The sequence below is a fragment of the Chlorocebus sabaeus genome, chromosome 5, assembly GCF_047675955.1.
Source record: "Chlorocebus sabaeus isolate Y175 chromosome 5, mChlSab1.0.hap1, whole genome shotgun sequence".
Lineage (NCBI taxonomy): Eukaryota > Metazoa > Chordata > Mammalia > Primates > Cercopithecidae > Chlorocebus > Chlorocebus sabaeus.
This window is the reverse complement of record NC_132908.1, coordinates 28550157-28570746: the sequence shown is the minus strand read 5'-3', so window position 1 is coordinate 28570746 and position 20590 is coordinate 28550157.

The following is a 20590-nucleotide window of genomic DNA, read 5'->3' as shown; positions in this document are numbered from 1 at the left end:
TTCAAAAAGAGGAGGAAATTAATAAGCCTAATCAATCAGACATAAATTGGGATGATTTAGAGGAAGAGGCAGCTAAATATCACAACCCTGATTTGCCTCCCTTTACTTCATACCCGCCCCTATATAATAAGACATATAATGAGGCTTCTGCGCCCATTGTTATGGCAGCAATAGATCCCAAAGAATTAAAACAAAAAATTGCTCAACTAGAGGAACAAATTAAACTTGAAGAGTTACATCAATCATTGATAATTAGGCTCCAAAAGCTAAAGACAGGAAATGAAAAGATACCCAACTCAGACGCTATGGAGGGTTCCTTGCACCCACCTCAGCGGCCTGGACAACATGTTCCAAAAGGGGGGTTAGTTGCTAGCCGACATAGAGAAGACTCCTCCCCCAAAGACGTTTTTCTGGTCACTGAAACCATAGATGAACGGGGACAGGCTTGGAGGCATCATACTGGATTTGACTTTACTATTATAAAAGAGTTAAAGACTGCTGCCTCTCAGTATGGGGCTACTGCTCCATATACTCTTGCTATAGTGGAATCTGTAGCTGAGAATTGGCTCACTCCTACAGACTGGAATACCTTAGTTAGGGCAGTCCTTTCTGGGGGAGACCATTTAATTTGGAAGTCAGAGTTCTTTGAAAATTGTAGAGACACGGCTAAAAGAAATCAACAGGCAGGAAACGGTTGGGATTTTGATATGTTAACTGGTTTAGGTAATTATGCAGACACTCAGGCCCAAATGCAATATGATCCTGGACTGTTCTCACAAATCCAGGCTGCCGCTACAAAAGCCTGGAGAAAACTTCCCGTTAAAGGAGATCCAGGGGCCTCGCTCACAGCGGTTAAACAAGGACCCGATGAGCCATTTTCAGACTTTGTGCATAGACTTATGACCACGGCAGGTAGAATCTTTGGAAATGCAGAAACGGGTGTAGATTATGTTAAACAGTTAGCTTATGAAAACGCTAACCCCACCTGCCAAGCGGCAATCAGACCTTATCGAAAGAAAACAGATTTAACAGGACACATTCGCCTTTGTTCAGATATTGGGCCCTCATATCAACAAGGCCTAGCAATGGCCGCCGCTTTTAGCGGCCAAACAGTAAGAGACTTCCTCATTAACAAAGGTAGAGATAAAGGGGGATGTTTTAGATGCGGTAAAAGGGGACACTTTGCAAAAGATTACCATGAAAACCAAAATAAAAATCCAGAAGCAAAAATTCCAGGCCTTTGCCCAAGGTGTAAAAGAGGAAGGCACTGGGCAAATGAATGTAAATCTAAAACTGACAGTCAAGGAAATCCTTTATCCCCTAGGCAGAGAAACGGGATGAGGGGCCAGCCTCAGACCCCGAAACAAGCATATGGGGCAGTCAGCTTTGTTCCAGCCAGCAGCAGCAATCCATTTCAAAACTTAGTAGAGCAACCCCAGGAAGTGCAGGACTGGACCTCAGTTCCACCTCCCACACAGTACTAACACCTGAAATGGGACCACAGACCTTAAATACTGGAATATATGGACCTTTACCACCTAACACTTTTGGGCTGCTTTTGGGAAGAAGTAGTGTCACCATGAGAGGCTTACAAGTCCTCCCTGGAGTTATCAATAATGATTATGAAGGAGAAATTAAAATTATGGCCAGAGCTATTGATAGTATTATTACTGTCCCTCAAGGAGTTAGAATAGCTCAGTTAATCCTGCTACCTTTGGTCAAAACAAATAATAATATCCAACACTCTAATAGAAATATAAAAGGTTTTGGATCATCAGACATATATTGGGTGCAACCAATTACAAATCAAAAACCCTTTCTAACCTTATGGTTAGACGGGAAGGCATTCACTGGACTAATAGACACAGGGGCTGATGTAACTATCATTAAACAGGAAGATTGGCCCTCTCATTGGTCTACTACAGAGACTTTAACTCACTTGAGAGGAATTGGACAAAGCAGTAATCCTAAACAAAGTTCTAAGTACCTAACATGGACAGATAAAGAAAACAATTCAGGCCTTATTAAGCCATTTGTCATCCCTTACCTACCTGTTAACCTTTGGGGGCGAGACCTGCTCTCTCAAATGAAAATTATAATGTGTAGTCCAAATGATATAGTTACTGCACAAATGTTAACTCAAGGATACACCCCAGGTAAAGGTCTTGGAAAAGGAGAAAACAGTATTCCACAGCCTATACTGGTTTCAGGACAACTTGATAAAAAGGGGTTTGGAAATTTTTAGCTCAGGCCACTGACATACCTGCACCCCAAAGGTGCGCTGACCCCATTACTTGGAAGTCAGATGAGCCCGTTTGGGTTGATCAGTGGCCTTTACTCAATGATAAACTAAGTGCTGCCCAACAGTTAGTGCAGGAACAACTGATAGCAGGACATATTGCGGAAAGTAATTCTCCTTGGAATACATCTATTTTTGTTATTAAAAAGAAGTCTGGCAAATGGAGACTCTTACAAGATTTAAGAGCGGTAAATATCACTATGATCCTTATGGGTGCCTTACAACCAGGATTGCCTTCACCAGTTGCGATTCCTCAAAAATATTTTAAAATCATTATTGACCTTAAAGACTGCTTTTTTACAATTCCCCTTCACCCTGCTGACCAAAAAAGATTTGCCTTTAGTCTTCCATCTACAAATTTTAAACAACCAATGAAGCGCTATCAATGGAAAGTCTTACCTCAGGGTATGGCCAATAGTCCTACCTTGTGTCAAAAATATGTAGCTGCTGCTATAGAGCCAGTCAGAAAAACATGGACACAAATGTATATTATACATTATATGGATGATACTTTAATAGCAGGGGAAATTGGCGAACAAGTCTTACAGTGCTTTGCCCAACTCAAACAAGAGTTAACAGCAGTCGGACTACAAATAGCCCCAGAAAAGGTACAATTACAAGATCCATACACCTATCTTGGTTTTCAAATTAATGGACCTAAAATCATTAATCAAAAGGCCGTTACACGTCGTGATCATATAAAAACTTTAAATGATTTCCAAAAATTACTGGGAGACATAAATTGGCTTCGGCCATACTTAAAACTCACTACAGGAGAGTTAAAACCTCTTTTTGATATATTAAAAGGAGACTCTAATCCAAAATCCCCCAGGTCCATTACTAAAGAAGCATTAATAGCACTCCAACAGGTGGAATATGCCATTGCAACACAATTTGTTACCAGTATTGATTATTCTCCGCCATTAATATTCATTATTTTTAACACAACAATAACCCCTACTGGCTTATTCTGGCAGAGCAATCCCATTATGTGGGTACACCTGCCCTCCTCCCCTAAAAAGGTTTTGTTGCCTTATTATGATGCCATAGCTGATCTAATTATCTTGGGAAGAGAAAACAGTAGAAAGTACTTTGGAATAGAACCCTCTACCATTATACAGCCCTACACTCAATCACACATCCATTGGCTGTTACAAAATACGGAAGCCTGGCCAATTGCTTGCGCTTCTTACACTGGCACAATTGACAACCATTACCCACCTAACAAACTCATTCAATTTTGCAAACTTCATGCATTTGTGTTTCCCCATATTACCAATAAAGAACCTCTCAATGACGCATTACTAATTTTCACTGATGGATCTTCCACAGGACTTGCCGCTTACACCTACAATAATGTAGTCGTTAAATTCCAGACCACTTATACATCAGCTCAGCTAGTCGAATTGCAAGCTATAATTGCAGCATTATCAGCTTTTCCTTGTCAGCCACTTAACATTTACACAGACAGCGCCTACCTGGCTCATTCAATACCCCTCTTAGAGACCGTGCCTCAAATTAAACATATTTCAGACACAGCTAACTTATTTTTACAATGTCAACAACTTATTCAAAAAAGGACTACTCCCTTTTTTCTTGGGCATATCAGAGCACATTCAGGATTACCGGGACCTTTAACACGAGGTAACGCAACAGCCGACATGGCAACAAAAACCATAGCCACAGTCACTACAGACAATTTACAACAAGCACAAAAAGCACATGCCTTACATCATTTAAACGCCCAAACCTTAAGACTCATGTTTAAACTTACTAGAGAACAAGCTCGACAAATAGTTAAACAATGCGCCAACTGCATAACGTATTTACCTGTTCCTCATTTAGGAATTAACCCCTAAGGACTCATCCCCAACGAAATTTGGCAAATGGACGTTACTCACCACTTAGAATTTGGTCGACTAAAATATATCCATGTATGCATAGACACCTATAGTGGATTCATTAGTGCAACTCTCCAAACAGGAGAGGCCACCAAACATGTCGTAGCTCATTTATTACACTGCTTTTCTATTTTAGGAATACCCAAACAAATTAAAACAGATAATGGCCCTGGTTATATAGCCAAAACCTTTTTACAATTCTGCAATACCCTACAAATTAAACATACCACAGGCATTCCCTACAATCCCCAAGGACAAGGTATAGTAGAAAGAGCCCATCTGTCATTAAAAACTGTTATCACAAAATTAAAAGGGGGGAGCTGGTACCCCGTGAAGGGTACCCCCAGAAACATACTCAATCATGCCCTGTTTATCCTTAATTTTTTAAATTTGGACAGTCATGGAAAATCTGCTGCCGACCGTTTCTGGCATCCTGAATCTCAAAAACAGTTTGCAATGGTAAAATGGAAAGATCCACTTGATAATTCATGGCATGGCCCTGACCCAGTTTTAATTTGGAGAAGAGGCTCAGTATGCATCTTCTCACAAAAGAATGATGCAGCCAGATGGCTGCCTGAAAGATTGGTAAGACAAATAAATCATAACCATTGTCAGTCCAGGGAAGATAAATCTCCCTGAGAAGTTTCTTCCTTTTTGTTTTTCAGGAAATGAAGCCTAACATGAGATTCCTTTGGAGAATAATCGCTCTATATAACATAGTGACAGTCTATGCAGGTTTTGGTGACCCTCGTAAAGCAAGAGGATTACTACGAAAACAATACGGCCAGCCTTGTGACTGCAGAGGGGGACAAATATCTGAACCTCCGTCAGACAGAATCACCCAGGTGACTTGCTCGGGCAAGACAGCGTACTTAATGCCAGACCAGTCATGGAAATGTAAGTCTACCCCAAGAGACACCTCGTCTAGCGGGCCGCTCCTAGAATGCCCTTGTAGCTCTTTCCAATCTTCTGTACATAGTTCCTGTTATACCTCCTATCAACAATGCAAATCAGGCAATAAAACATACTATACGGCCACGTTACTAAAAACACAAACTGGAGGTACCAATGACGTACAAGTATTAGGATCCACTAATAAACTTGTACAATCTTCTTGTAACGGCCAAAAAGGAAAGCCTATTTGTTGGAGCACTACTGCTCCCATTCATATTTCTGATGGAGGAGGCCCATTAGATATTGCAAGAATTAAAACCGTCCAAAAAAATTAGAAAAGATTCATAAAGCTCTATATCCTGAACTTCAATATCACCCCTTAGCCCTGCCTGAGATTAGAGATAATTTTAGGCTCGATGCTCAAACTTTTGATATCCTCAATGCTACTTACAATTTACTTCAAATGTCCAATACAAGCCTAGCCCACGATTGTTGGCTTTGTCTTAAAATGGGCCCCCCTATTCCTCTAGCTATACCTAACTTTTTGTTGTCCTATGTCAATTACTCAAATGAATCCTTGGTAAATAATTCTTGTCCTATTATCTCTCCCCTCTTAGTTCAACCGATGACGTTTTCTAATTCCTTTTGCCTCTTTTCACCATCGTATAAAAGCACTAAAGAAATTGATCTAGGCTATGTTATGTTTGACAACTGTACCTCCATAATCCATGCCACTGACCCTTTGTGTGCTGTAAATGGCTCGGTTTTCGTCTGTGGAAACAACATGGCATATACTTATCTACCTACAAATTGGACAGGGTTTTGTGTTCTGGCCACTCTTCTCCCCGACATTGATATCATTCCTGGAGATGAACCTATCCCCATCCCCGCTATTGAACATTTTATTTATAGACCGAAACGAGCCATACAATTTATTCCCTTATTGGCTGGACTAGGAATCACCACTGCTTTTACAACAGGAGCCACAGGCCTAGGGGTCTCACTAACCCAATATACTAAATTATCCAACCAATTAATTTCAGATGTACAGACCTTATCCAGTACTATACAAGATTTACAAGACCAAGTAGACTCATTAGCTGAAGTAGTTCTCCAAAATAGAAGAGGTCTAGATTTATTAACAGCAGAACAGGGAGGGATCTGTTTGGCTTTACAGGAAAAGTGCTGTTTTTACGCCAACAAATCCGGAATCGTCAGAGATAAGATAAAGATTTTACAAGAAGAACTAGAAAAGCGCAGAAAGGGCCTGGCCGCCAATCCATTGTGGACGGGACTCGATGGACTTCTCCCCTATCTCCTGCCATTTCTTGGTCCTTTACTTACTCTTCTACTCTTCCTCACTCTCGGGCCTATAATCCTTAATAAGCTTATGGCATTCGTCAGACAACAAATCGAGGCCTTCCAGGCCAAACCTATACAGGTCCATTATCATCGCCTTGAGATGACTGAACATGGTGAGTCTTATTTACCTCAATAAGACCACCTCCCCTGTGTGCTGAACTGGACAGTCAATGATGGGTAAGAGGACACTATCTCCACCGGAGCCTAAGACAGGAGGGCCGCCTTTGCTGCTGCCTTATCCCATGACGGGCTTAGAAGGTGGGGATGAGTTGACTCAACCTAAGACAGGCGCAGTTCCCCGGGGGGTCGTTTTCTTGTCATAAAACAATAAAAAGGGGGACCTGTCCAGAGCTGCGTGCCCCGGCCATGGCAAGTAATTATTGACGATTAAATGCCTGAGCGCTATTCATTTCCACCTCTCACCTCCTTCCTAGATTTGTCCTTTTCCCCTGTATTAAATACCTCACACAAGATGGCGCTCTTCCTGCTTCTTCTTCACCCATCTTTCCCGCGCGCGCGAAAATTGTTACTTTATAGCGCAGGCGCAACATGACGTCTGACCGTTGAAACCGAAACCTGCCTGGCCACGCCCTCCGAAATGAGATCATTTCCACCTTGGCCCAACCCCTTCCTCTCCAAGTGTATATAAGGCACTGCATTACCGCCATTAAACGAGACTTGATCAGAGCACTGTCTTGTCTCCATTTCTCATGTCTCGTGTTCCCCAAATTCCCACTCCCTCCTCCAGGGCCTGCTTCGACGATCCCGCGGGCCGGGATAGCACACTATGCTCCAACACTATGCTCCAATCCAGTGATCATAACATTGGAGTAATATTTCTAGAGTGGGGGCAACACAAAGTATATCATCCATATAATGAATAATGTAACACTGTGAAAATTTTTTACAAGTTCAATTGCTTGCCCTACATAAGTGTGGCAAATTGTTGGACTGTTTAACATGCCTTGTGGCAACACTTAGCATGTGAAAACGCTTAGCAGGCTGCAGGTTGTTTACTGCAGGAATCGTAAAGGCAAGCCGTTCACAGTCTTGCTCAGCTAAGGGAATTGTAAAGAAACAGCCTTTTAAATCTATGACTACTAAAGGTCAATTTATTGGAATCATAGCGGGAAAAGGCAATCCTGGCTATAATGCTCCCATAGGTTGTATAACTGAATTAATGGCTCTTAAGTCAGTTAACATTCTCCATTTACCTGATTTTTCCTTAATTACAAAAACTGGAGAATTCCAAGGGGAAAATGTTGGAGTTATGTGTCCTTTTTCTAATTGTTTAGCAACTAAGTCCTCTAAAGCCTCCAGTTTCTCTTTACTTAGCGGCCATTGTTCTATCCAAATTGGCTTATCTGTTAACCATTTTAAAGGTATAGGTTCTGGAGGCTTAACAATGGCCACCATCAAAAATGATATCCTAAACCTTTGCAGGAACTTTGTCTTTCCACTTGAAGCAGTTCCTTCGAACCTTGCAAATTTTTTACTAGTCCCACACCAGGGACATACCCCATTTCATGCATCATATGTTGACTTTGAGGGATGTATAATTGCTCTGGAATTAGAACTTGTGCTCCAAATTGTTGTAATAAATCTCTCCCTCATAAATTTATAGGATCAGAAGTTATAATTGGTTGAATAGTCCCAGGTTGTCCATCGGGCCCTTCACAATGCAAAATATAACTACTTCAATATACTTCAGGGGCTTTACCAAATCCAACTATGTTAAATTTAGTGAGTTAAATTGGCCACACGGATGGCCAGTGCTGCAGAGAAATAATTGAAATGTCTGCTCCTGTTATCTATCAAACCTTTACATTTCTTTCCCTGAATAGTTATTTCACAGGTAGGATGTTTATCAGTAATTTGATTCACCTAATAAGCTGCTTTGCCTTGTTTATTTGTGCTTCCAAATCCTCCTGTTCGTTTAATTTCACTTTTCCCCATTTCTACATATGACACAATTAGGGGCTGTGCTATGCACTCTCCTGGCTCTGCTTTCCAGGGAACAGAAGTAGATGTAACAATTTGAATTTCTCCATTATAATCTGAATCAATGACTCCTATTTGTACTTGCACTCCTTTTAAATTTAAACTATACCTGCCTAGAAGTAATCCAATTGTCCCTACTGGCAAGGGTCCACAGACCCCTGTTGCAACTTTTTGTGGGGGTTCCCCAGGCAGAAGGCTCACAGCTTTTGTTTAGCATAAATCTACTGTGGCACTCCCAGCTGTGGCAGGTGACAGACATTGTACAGGGATTAGGGAATGGCCTGAGCCGGAAATGCCCTAGTTTGGAATGGGGCCCAGGACGGGCCCCTCATGCCATTTCCCGAATTAAAAAGGGAAAGGCTCAAATGTAGCTATAATATTTCCCTGTTGATCTGGGGGGTGTATTCTAATGGGGAACTGCCAAGCCTCTATATCACCCTCTCGTCTAGCTTGCTGAATTCCTGCCTGAATAGAACTTAGAGCAGTTGCTCAAGGTGCTGCTCTAACAGTCACTAGGGCAACTTCTTTTCACCCAGTGTCCTCTGGAAAAGAAAGATCTGGAGGGTCAGGCCACTCTTTTTCTTCAAAATAATGAGGGGGTTCAGAAGGGTAGGGATGAACCTCTCCCTCCTTTGCTGCTTTAACTTTAGCTGGCAAACAAACCTGCTCTGTCATCTCTTCTGTTAATTTGTTATACTTTCCTTCCTCCTCATCATGAGTGTGAAAAGGTTCCAAGGTGGAACGAACCAGAGCCCACACTTGTTCCATTGTTACCCTGATGCTTCCAAGCTCCCCTTCTTACTCACCACGGGGATTGCTTAAGAGTACTCGGGTGTCCTACAGCTTAGTTCCATGTTCTCCAGCCCTTGCTCTGGTGACCATTCAACCTGGGTTCGAGCCCCCACATTGGGTGCTGCTTGCCAAGACCAGCTCGGTCAGGGAGACCCTAACCCAGCAGTGCTAGAGGAATTAAAGATACACACACAGAAATATAGCATGTGGAGTAGGAAATCAGGGGAGTCACAGCCTTTAGAGCTGAGAGCCCTGAACAGAGATTTACTCACATATTTATTGACAGCAAGCCAGTGATAAATATTGTTTCTATAGATTATAGATTAACTAAAAATATTCCTTATGGGAAACAAAGGGATGGGCTGAAACAAAGGGATGGGCTCTGGCTAGTTATCTGCAGCAGGAGCATGTCCTTAAGGCACAGATCGCTCATGCCATTGTTTGTGGTTTAAGAATGCCTTTAAGCGGTTTTCTGCCCTGGGTGGGCCAGGTGTTCCTTCTCCTCATTCTGGTAAACCCACAACTTTCAGCGTGGGCATCATGGCCATCACAAACACGTCACAGTGCTGCAGAGATTTTGTTTATGGTCAGTTTTGGGGCCAGTTTATGGACAGATTTGGGGGCCTATCCCCAGCAGTTAGGCAATTATGTGAAGTTCACAAAGTATAGGAGAAGTTCCAAGAAAATGCCAGAGCTGTAGCTACTCCTAGAGTGTGCTTTGAGGCTGCTGTCTCAGGGTGTCCCCAAATCCTCCAGCCTGGAGGCTGCCTCCAGGGTCCACCCTTGTGGGAGGTCCCACTGAGACCTCCCTCACCAGAGCCCAGAAAGAGCCAAGTCAAGCTCAGCCCGCAGTGGCTGCTCACCCCGGGTGATCTGTCTGCTCTGCCGTCAGTTACACCACTGCTGCCTACTCTCAACCAAGTCCACCCTACAAAGAGACATGGGCGCCCATGCCCAATCATGCCTTTGGTAACAATCCCCCTGCATCTCACCTGTCTCCAGCTCCTCACATTCCTTGAAGCTTGGTTTCCTTTATCAGGATTAGGGGTTTTCAGTGTGGCGGGGACTCTTGATAGTCACAGAATGGTATCTATGAGGCCAAACCATGTCTGAATTGACACTCCATATACCTATATACTGGCCATATGGTTTGGTAACTTTCTGAGCCTCAGTTTCCAAGTAAGTAATATCCCTCTAATTAAAAGTGTTCACAACTTCAAGTTCTTGTTAATTGTCCATGTCAAGATTACAGGCTAAATTATGGTTCTATTCAGCTGACCATGAGATGAGGAGATCATCCTTGACTATCCTGATAGGTGCAGCAAAATCACAAGGGTCCTTAGAAGTGAAAGGATGCAGGAGAGAGTTGGCCTGGTGTGATGTGAGAAAGACTGGACCTGGTGGTCACTGCTGGCTTTCAAGCTGGAAAGGGACCAGGGGTGAAAGAATGTGGGTTCTTCTACAGACTAGAAGAGGAAAGAAAAAGAACTCTTTTCCAGAGACTCCAAGGGGAACACAGCCTAGAGGACAACTTAATTTTAGCCTGCTGAGTCTAATTTCAGATTTTTGACTTCTAAGTCCATAAGATCATAAATCTGTTTGTTTATTTATATATTTTGAGACAAGATCTTGCTCTGTAGCCCAGGCTGGAGTGCATTGGTGTGATCTCGGCTAATTGCAACCTCCGCCTCCCAAGTTCAAGCAACTTTCCCACCTCTGCCTCCTGAGTAGCTGGGACTACAGGCACACACCACCACACCTAGCTAATTTTTGTATTTTTAGTAGAGATAGAGTTTCACCATGTTGGCCAGGCTGGTCTTGAATTCCTGGCCTCAGGTGATCTGCCTGCTGCGGCCTCCCAAAGTGCTGGGATTACAGGCGTGAGCCATCTGCCCAGACAGTAAGATAATAAATTGATGATGTTTTGAGCCACCAAGTTTGTGGTCATTTGTAATGACAGTCATGTGAAACCACACCACAGATATGGAAAGATGTTCACCTTCACTTACCATCAAAGTCATGGAAAAAAAATAGATCATCTTTTTTTTTTCTTTTTTGCCTACTAGGTTAGCATTAATTAAAGAATTTTTTAAACTAATTTTTTTAAAAAAGAAAAACCTTAATATCCTTGAGCCAGTCAGTAGAAAAAATGATACCATGGTTCCTTACTGGAGAAAGAAAAAAAAAATTAGCTCAAACACTTAAGGTGGTAATTTGGAAATACACATAGCTATTTTACATGGACTTGTCCTCTGACCCAATATACTAACGGCTAGAAATGTACAGTCCTCTATTTCCTAAAGCCTGCTAAACAACATGTACAGAATTTTTTTAAAGCAGCTTTATTGAGGTAAAATGGAATATCAATAATCGCATATATTCAACGTGCAAAATGTGTGAAGTTGAATACCTGTTGAAGCCATCACCACAATCCACAGCATGACCCTCCCATGACCCCCAGAGGTGCGCTCAGGCTCCGGAATCGGAATCTCCTTCTCAATTTGCATCGGTGTGCGGCCCTCCCGGGAAGCGCAGCCGCGGGCACCCAGGGAGGGAGGACGGCGCGCCGGGGTCCCTGCGGGGCGGCGGTGGAGGAGCGGGGTCTGGTCGGGTCCAAGCCAGCGCGGACCCTGGGCGCGTCACAGTCCGTGCGGCGCCTGTGCGCCCGGCGGCTGCGGTCGGGAAGGGTCTGTAGCCAGTTCCTCCTGTGGGAACTTGCGGGCGGCTGGGGGAGGCGTGGCTCCGCGGGCGGCTGGTCCCAGCTGAGCTGCTGCCGGAGCTCTTGGGGCACCCGGGGCTGTCCGGTGACCTGGCCCGGGCCGTGGGGACCTCATGACTTCCGCGGGGACGCGCCGGGGGTGCGGCCTGGGCCCGGCTGCTCCTGGGCTCAGGCCAGGGAGTCGCAGAGTAGAAACTCCCCAGAGGCGCAGGGCCTGGTGACAGCGTCCTGGATGCAGGACTTTGGGGCAATGGGCTCTGGGGGCGCCCTGGGGCGCGGCCCGGGACATGCTGGAGTTCCCACAGGTCAGTTAAAGGGCGGCCGGGAGGCATCGAGGTCGGTGAAATGCACAGACCATCCTAAATTATCACATAACGTCACATCTTCGCTCCTTTGGTCTCAAAGGGATACCCCCCTCCCGCCACCCGCGCCGCCGCCCATACCCTTGTTTTTCTTATTCAGGGGTGTGCTCCTGAGGTGGATGAGTTTGCATCTTTGCTTTGGCAAACCTTTTGAACCCGACCTTCCTGGTGGGATTAGACTCATATCTAGGAACAGAAAAGGGAGCCTGGGGAGGTCGCGCTTTGGTCCAGAAGCGACCCCGCAGCCCCCACCTTGCCTTGGGACAGCAGCCTTTGTTTGCGCAGCCTTGGGAGCCCGGAAAGGCCACAGCCCGAGGACAGGACCGCAGCCCAGGAATGCGCTTGTCCTGCTCTCAAATCCTGCGACTTCGCCCACCCGTTGCAATCTTGACGTCGTTGTATTTTACCAACTAGATTTTGGAAACTCTTGTTTTTGGACTTCAGAGGTTTTTCTTGTTTTGTTTTGCTTTTTAATCAAACCAACAATTCTAAAATAGATTTGATAAAAATCTTGTGATGGAAATTGACGTGATAATTCTCAACTCCAATGGACTTTCTGGCCGTGTTTAGAAGAGGATGTGGGCACCTGAGTCCCTCCCGGCCAGGCTCACTAACCGCTTAGGACCGTGGGCGACAAGGAAAGGAAGCCATACACTTGGCTCCCCGCTCCCTTTAGAAAAATGACACTGAGAAGCAAAGTCCTCCTCCTAGTAGACTTTGAGGCTCAGATACTATTATTATTATTATTATTATTATTGTGATGGAGCCTCGCTCTGGGCTCACTGCAACCTCTGCCTCCCGTGTTCAAGTGATATTTTTGCCTCAGCCTCCTGAGTAACTGGGATTATAGGCACGAGCCACCATATCCAACTAATTTTTGTATTTTTAGTAGAGACAGGGGTTTCACCATGTTGATCAGGCTGGTCTCAAACTCCTGACCTCAAATGATCCACATGCTTCCGCTTCCCAAAGTGCTGGGATTACAGGGGTGAGCTACCACGCCCGGCAAGGCTCAGATTTTAATAACAGAATTTCCATGGCTGGATGATGTCACACAGGACTTACTTTTAAGCTTTGTTGGGAAAAAAATTAATGAGTCCTATAAGTAAAACAGAGCCCTAGAGAAGCAGGTCCACACTCTCAGTGTTTTGGCTCTGGAGTATGAGGGTTCCTACCAATGACACCTACACAGACATTTGAACAGTTCCTACCACTGATAGCTACACAGACATTTGAACGGTTCCTACCAATGATAGCTACACAGACATTTGAAGGTTTTGCCTTCTTTTAGGTAAATTCAAGGAAGATGATCTGTAAATGATCAGTGTCACATTTCTACTTCTTTGGTGGAACTCAGGCAGATAGCAGTGGGAGCTCCAGGAGAGAATTTCATGTGATTATTTATACTCCTCTTGTCTAAATCACCCCACTACCTTCTGGAGGTACCACAGCAGCCTCTCTACTGGTTCCCTGATGCTATCTTCATCTACAATCTGTCTCCTTACTGCAGCCAGAGCGTTTTTTTTTTTTTTAAACATGAGATTTCCTTGTTTAGAACTGTTCAGCAGTTTTTGTTGATGAATAAATTCCAACATACCCTGGCATTAGAATAGCTTAACAGGAGTGGGGAATGGAGGGCTCAGAAAGCAGAGCATCTGAGCAGATCCCATGTTCACTGAGCTATGTGAGAAGTCACATTACTTCTCATTGTTTGCCTCTTCAGTTTGTCTTTAAAAAAAAGAAAAAGAAAAAAAGACACAGGAAAATCACAAATTTCCCATACATTTCTTTCTTTTTTTCTTTTTCTTTTTTTCTTTTTTTTCTTTTTTTTTTTTGAGACGCCCAAGCTGAGGTGGAGTAATGCTTGCTCACCCAGGCTGGAGTGCAGTGGTGCAATCTCAGCTCAGTGCTCCAACCTCTACCTCAGGGGTTCCAGCGATTCTCCTGCCTCGGTCTCCTGAGTAGCTGGGATTAAAAATGCCCACCAATACACCCAGCTAATTTTTGTATTTTTAGTAGAGATGGGGTTTCACCACGTTTGCCAGACTGGTCTTGAACTCCTGACCTCAGGTGATCTGCCCGTCTCATTCTCTCAAAGTGCTCAGATAACAGGCAGAGCAACCACACCCAGCTATTGATACATTTCTTAATATAAGCTCCTTGTTCTGCTATTTTGATATATTAAATATCCAGCAATAAATTTCTAGGTTCAAAAATCTACAGAAATAAAATTAAACCTATTGCTGAAGACAAATTTTGTATTGCAGTTTTATGAGCTTTCATTCCTTCTCCACTTGCAGGTAAATGCTATTTAGCAGCATGAAGACATTTCACTTCTGTAGAAGGTATTAGAAACAATATAGCAGTAATAGAATTTATAACTACAAAACTGTGCACCCTTAAGACTGAAAATTCAAGCACATCTCTCCCAAAACATTTGTGATGAATAATGTGTCAACAAAAAATATACAGTCATTATAGTCAACTCAATTTATACACTAAAGTCTTTTTTGTTTGTTTTGGGGGGTTTTTTTGAGATGGAGTTTCACTCTTGTTGCCCAGCCTGGAGTGCAATGACACAATCTCAGCTCACTGCAACCTCCACCTCCTAGGTTCAAGCGATTATCCTGCCTCAGCCTCCCAAGTAGCTGGGATTACAGGCACCTGCCACCATGCCCAGCTAATTTTTTGTATTTTTTTTTTTTTTTTTTTTAAATAGAGACAGGGTTTCACCATGTTAGCCAGGCTGGTCTTGAACTCCTGACCTCAGATGATCCACCTGTCTCGGCCTCCCAAAGTGCTGGGATTAAGGCGTGAGCCACTGCGCCCAGTCTAATTTATACACTAAAGTCTTTTATATTTTAATTTGGGGCACTAACTCCATTATGTGACACTCCTTCTGTTTGATTTGTTTTGTTTATGGTATCAGCAAAAACTCTTAAGTTGTAAGAAGGAAGAAAGTGTAAAAAAACAAAATATTCATGAAAAATGTAATTAATTATCATGAGTACACAAACTCTAGAGGTTACAATAGAAGTTTTATATGGAAAATCCAATCAATATAGTAATTTGCAAGGTTGGGAGAGGGGATGCTCATGGACAAATGGGCCTCTGACATCTGTAGAATCTTTAATTTGGTTCATCTACCTTCAGAAAATCTTTCACAAAAACATGACATTTGCTATAGAAAGATCAAGTAGTTTATTCCCTCACACATACAAAAATAGGAAACTGAGGCTTACAGAAGCTAGATTATCTACCTTGAGATATCTATATGTCTATAGATAGATAGATAGATAGATAGATAGATAGATAGATAGATAGATATAGATACATTTTTTTTTTTTGAGCCAGAGTCTCGCTCTGTTTCCCAGGCTGGAGTGCAGTGGTGGGATCACTGTTCACCACAACCTCCACCTCCCAGGTTCAAGCAATTCTCCTGCCTCAGCCTCCAGAGTAGCTGGGACTACAGGTGCATGCCACCACACCCAGCTAATTTTTTTTTCATATATATTTTTAACTAGAGACGGTGTTTCACTAAGTTGACCAGGATGGTCTCGATCTCCTGAACTTGTGATCCGCCTGCCTAGGCCTCTCAAAGTGCTGGGATTACAGGTGTGAGCCACTGCACCCAGCCAATTTTTGTATTTTTTGTAGAGATGGGGTTTCCCTGTGTTACCTAGGCTGGTCTCTTAGAACTCCTGGACTAGTTAGCCCAGCATGGTGGTACACACCTGCAGTCCCAGCTACTTGGGAGGCTGAGGCAGGAGAATCACTTGAGCCTGGAGGGCAGAGGCTGCAGTGAACTGAGATTGCACCACTGCACTCCAGCCTGGACAACAGAGCAAGATTCCATCAAAAAAAAAAAAATACTCCTGGGTTCAAGTGATCCTCCCACCTCAGCCTTCCACGTTGCTGGGACCACAGGCACACACCACCACACCTGGCTAATTTTTCTATTTTTTGTAGAGACCGGGTTTCCCTGTGTTGCCCAGGCTGATCTTTTAGGACTTTTGGACTCAAGCGATCCTCCTGCCTTGGCCTACCAGTGTACTGGAATTACAGGCATGAGCTGCTGCATTATTAATATATAAATGTATCAAATGTATCGGGGATTCCAGTGCATTCTAAGAGGACCTGGACATGTTGGGATGTGCCCGGAACACTAGTGGGCATGGGCCACCCATCTGCATTTGCAGGAGGACTGAAAAATATCCAGAGGGCAAAACCCTTTAGGAGCAGCCAGAAGCAGGCCCTAGAGGCAAGTAGGGCATCCAGGGTACAATTTAAGGAGGCCCCACTCTCAGGACCTGACCCTGCACTTTCACGAGCCTGAGAGAGAGGGCTTCCTTAAATTTCCCACTAACTCCTCCTTTGTCTCACCAAATCGCAGCCCTGGTAAGAAGCCAGAAGTGGCTGGGCTTGGTGGCTCACGCCTGTAATCCCAACACTTTGGGAGGCTGAGGCAGGCAGATCACCTAAGGTCAAGAGTCTGAGACCAGCCTGGCCAACATTGTGAAACTCTTTCTCTACTAAAAATACAAAAATTAGCCGGGTGTGGTGGCGGGTGCCTGTTAATCCCAGCTACTTGGGATGCTGAGGCAGGAGAATCGCTTGAACCTGGGAGGCAGAGGCTGCAGTGAGCCGACATCGTGCCACTGCACTCCAGCCTAGATGACAGAGCAAGACTCTGTCTCAAAAAAAAAAAAAAAAAAACCAGAAGCCAGATGTGTCCAGCTTGTTCCAGTGGTCAGAACTGGGGCACAGAGTTTTATCATAAGACCACATTGCAGCTACTAACTAGAGTAAATAGAAAGAATTTACTACAATGATGTAGCAAACATTTGTAATGCAATGTGAGTATTTTGTTGTACAGATGGGGGTGGGGTGTCTTGTTATGTTGCCCAGGCTGGTCTTGAACGCCTGGCCTCAAGTGATCCTCTCAACTCAGCCTTCCAAAGTGCTGGGACTACAGGTGTGAGCAAATTGCTGGGTCTTGATGAGGGTAAGGGTCATGTTCCAGGGTCAAAGTAGAGCTGAGAGTCATCATGAGGATCAGAGTGGGGTCAGTGTCAGAGTGAGGATGAGGAGTGTGAGGCAAACATTCAAAGCCAGGGTCAGGGCAAGGGTCAGTCAGTTTCAGGGTCAGAGTTTATCACAGAGTGAGAAAGACTTAGTGCCAGGGTCAGGCTGAGTGTGTAGGTCAGGCTCAGCATAAGTTTCAGATTCACAGTAGGTTCAAGGACATGTTGAAGGTATGGATAAGGGTTCTTGTAGAGTCAAGGTGAGGTCAGGATCAGGGAGACCATAAGGGTCAAGCCAGGGTCAGTGGAAAGTAAGCAGCAGAGTCAGGGTCAGGCAAGGGTCAGATTTATGGTCATGATGAGGGTCATGGTGACATTAAGATTCCAGGCCAGGGGAGGGTCAAGTTGAGTGCCACTGTAGGGTTAGCTTCAATGTTCGGGTTGGGATTAAGGGTGAGGCTAAAATTGAAGGCAAAAGTGAGGGTCAGGGTCAAGTACAGAATCAGGGTCAGGGTGAGAATGAGATAGAGTGTGTAAGTGACAGTAGGATCAGGGTCTGGTGAGTGTCATAGTCAGGTGCAAGGTGAGAGTGAGCACCAGGGTAAGGCTTAGGTGTGGAGGAGGGGGTGGTGTCAGAACGAGAGCAAGGTCAGAGTCAAGGTGAGAGTATATGCTTCAGGGTCAAGAGTCATGGTTAAAGGCCAGGTGCAGTGGCTCACATCTGTATTCCCAGTGCTTTGGGAGGCTAAGGTGGGAATCTTGCTTGAGGCCAGGGGTTCAAGACCAGCCTGGACAACATAGTGAGACCCCCATCTCTACAAAAAATACAAAAAAAAAAAAAATAGCCAGGCATGATGGCATGCACCTGTGGTCCTAGCTACTCGGGAAGCTGAAGCGGGAGGATCACTTGAGCTCTGGAGGTCAAAGCTGCTGTAAGCCATGCTGGCACCACTGCACTACAGCCTGGGCGACAGAGCAAGACCCTGCCTCTTAAAAAAAAAAAAAAAAGTCATAATTATTATCACTGTCTAGGTCAAGTTGAGGATCAAGGGTCAGGGTCATAGTGAGGGTCAGAGTCAACATCATGCTTAGGGAAGGGTCAGTGAAGGTCAAGTTCAGGGTAAGGGTCACGGTAGGATTCAGGTTGAGGGTCAGAGACAGGGTGAAAGTTAGGATCAGGTAAAGTTTAGGGTCCAATTCAGCATCAGGATCAATATAAGAATGAGAATGAGAGGCAATGTCAGTGTCAGAGTCAGGGTCATTGTGAGGGCAAGGTGTCCATTATGATCAGGAGCAAGGTGAGGCTACAGGTGAGGCCCAAGTTCAGGGTCAGCTCTAGGTCAGGTTCAATATCAGTGTCAGGATAAGGGCAGGGTTATGGCTATAATGTTTTACCATTTATTTACAATATGATTTCTAGTATTAATTCAGATACTGCTATCACAACAAAGGAAGGTTATTCTTGCTAATTCTAATTTATTTTCCTTCAGGAACAGTAATGGATTCGGGGCACTCACTGCGTTAGTAATTTTATTTTTATTATTATGAACCATCAGGTTCAGATCACCATCTCTGAAAAATCAAACTATTGTCAATTTTACTTCTTGTAGATTTACCACCAGTCACTTCGTTGATAGTAATGTGAGAGCAGAAAGTGCAGGTAACAGATTTTTCTGTCTTAAAAATATTTTTTGCAGCTTCTCAATTGCACAAGCTTATGGAATGGTCGGAATGGAGTTTCAATGTTGGAACTTCCCAGTGATCATCTTTTCTACCTTATACCTGTAATTAGTCATTTTCCTTTGAGCACCTGAGAAGTGGTTAGCTCAGCAGCTCCCATAGCTGGATAATTATAAAGGTATGGAAAGTTCCTCTTCATGAATTGAGCCAAAGTGGCTTCTGACATTCTTTTCAGCTAAGCTGAAAGACAAATACAGTGGTCGCTCCGTATCTGTGGGTTCCGCATCTGTGGATCCAACCAACCAAGGATGGTAAATATTTGGGGAGAAAAATGGATGGTTGCCTCTGTACCGAACAGGCTTTTTATTATTGTCCTTACTCCCTAAATAATACAGTGTAACAACTATTTACATAGCATTGACGTTGTAGTCGGTATTATAAGTAATTCAGCCATGATGTGAAGTACACGAGAGGATGTGCATGGGTTACATGCAAACACTTCGCCATTCTGCATAAGGCACGGGAGCGTTGTGCTGTGTGCTCTACTAGCGTCCCCTAGTCACCGTCTTCCACCCACGCACACCAGGCCAGGTTTCTCTTGCAAAGGTGAGGCTGCCGACTACTGCCGCCTGAGCGGGCCCCAGTCCTCATTCACGGACTGAGATTTCCTGAGGGGTGCCGCGAAGAAGGCCCCAGCCTCTCTGCCTGGACTACCGACCCCACCCCAGAGGTGCTCGCCGCCTGCTTCCCTGGTAGGCGCCACTCCCCCGAGCTGGGTCTAGGGCCGACCACACCCTACGGTTGGAAGCACCGCTGGGGACACTGAGCTGCTTCCCTTTTCACCCTGATCCAGGCTGCAGAGACCCAAAAAACAACAGTCGGTTCACAAGTCCCAGAGGAAAACTTGCTGGAGGTTGACACTAGGAGCAATCCCTCTGGGCCCAAATTTTCCCGCGTTAGAGAGAACACTGAAAAGGTCCAGGGCTGCGCCTTCCAGCTCCCCGCGCGCACCCTGAGCCGCCTCTGATTGGTATGCGGCGCCTCCTAGCCGCGCCCCCGCTCCGCGCGCCCCCGCTCCCCCCGCCGGGTACCCCCAACCCCCGCCCAGCCCCGCCCCTCCCCAGCACCCCTCCGCTCACCACCCGCCCCGCTCCGCACCCCGGGAACCCTCTCGCCCCGCGCGCCCCCGCACCGTGCACCCTTCCTAAGCGCCCTCCCCTCTGCGCCTGGAGGCTTTTCCTGGAGACTGCGACGCAGGTCTAACAGCTTCATTTCGTTTTTAAAACGGTCTTGAGTCTGGCCCGGCCCTGGTTCCGCCCAGAGCCCTAAAATAAAGAGGCTTCGAGTCTGGAGGTCTGGGAGAAAGGGAGCCTAGACCGGGAACTGACCTGAGAAGCTTGGGGCGGGGGAAAGGCGGGCTCCTCTGCTTCCCAATCCTGGCATCTGCGCCCAGGGATGTTGGAGCCAAAGGGAAGGGGCTCCCCGGCTTGAAACGTAAGTGGCGCGCTGAAGGGTTCTCAAGATCCCTTACAACTCTAAATTCCTACGATGCTCGG